We start from the raw sequence: 1,226 nt of genomic DNA, 5'->3' as shown, positions 1-1,226 counted from the left end.
TTCTCTGTGAGGTACTGGTTGGATTAAACAAAAGGTTTCGAATTGCTAGGCATATTTTTTGATTTAACTGAGGCGTTTGATTGTGTTGATATGATCTATAAAAGCTTAACATTAGTACAAAAAGGAGTCAAATACATGGGTTCTCATATATTCAATAACTTACCAGAGCATATCGAAGGTCTTGTAAGTGAATAAAGATCGATTTCAGAGTGAATTAAAGAAGTTCCTGTTGGCCAACTCCTTCTACTCCATCAATGAATATCTTTACAAGGATTATAGCTCATAACTCTGTTTGCATTAGAATTGTACAATACACATGTATCTGAGAAAAAAAAAAGAGAGAGAAAAAAAAAACCTTGACTCTTTCCACATCCCAGAGAATCCTCTCCAAGGAATCCATGGAAAACGATGAGATGCCGAGACCACTTAGGAATTTGAAATCTGTTGTTTTTGTTGTCATCTTCAGTCCATAGATGGGTGTGATGCAGCTCTCCATGCTATTCTACTGTCTACAAACATACTGAATGACTATTGCAATTTAACATCCATTTCAACCTGCTTACTGTACTCATGTGTAGGCTTTCTTCTACATTTTGTATGCCTCACACTACTCTCCACTACCAACTCGAAGATTAGATTAGATTAATACTTGTTCCATAGATCATGAATATTGAGTACGACACTTCATAATGATGTGCAACATGTCAGTTTAACAGAAGATTTCTTTAATTGACATAATTCAGCTCTCTCTCTCGTTCTCTTTCTCTCTCTCTTTGTGTAAGAGTATTAATTTATATCTGAAAGTTGTCATACAGAAATTCTTTTAATTTGTTTTTATCTATCTGTCAGACTTGCGATGCTGTTTGTTAAGTGACCAAAGATTTTTTTGTCAGCATAATTAAACCCTTTTTGTGCTAGAGTTGGACTTTACCCAAAGCAGTGAATATCAGCCTTTCTCCTAGTGTTGCAGTTATGCACATTGCTTTTGCTTTTGTATTAGGGTGGGTTATCAATAACAAATTTCATGAGTGGCGACAGAACATACTCATAAAAGAAGGTTGTAATTAGGCAAGCTTTCGGAGCCAGTTGCTCCTTCTTCAGGCAGAAGGGTTGAAGGGGAAGGAAGAGGGGTGAAGAAAAAGGACTGGAGAGGTCTAGGCAAAGGGGTAGATTTCAGGAAAGTCTCACGGAACTGCGGGTCAGGAGAGACTTACTGCACAGGATGA

This window comes from Schistocerca cancellata, chromosome 1 (genome assembly GCF_023864275.1).
Source record: "Schistocerca cancellata isolate TAMUIC-IGC-003103 chromosome 1, iqSchCanc2.1, whole genome shotgun sequence".
Taxonomy (NCBI): domain Eukaryota; kingdom Metazoa; phylum Arthropoda; class Insecta; order Orthoptera; family Acrididae; genus Schistocerca; species Schistocerca cancellata.
The sequence above is the reverse complement of the archived record's forward strand: the minus strand, read 5'-3'. Positions refer to the sequence as shown.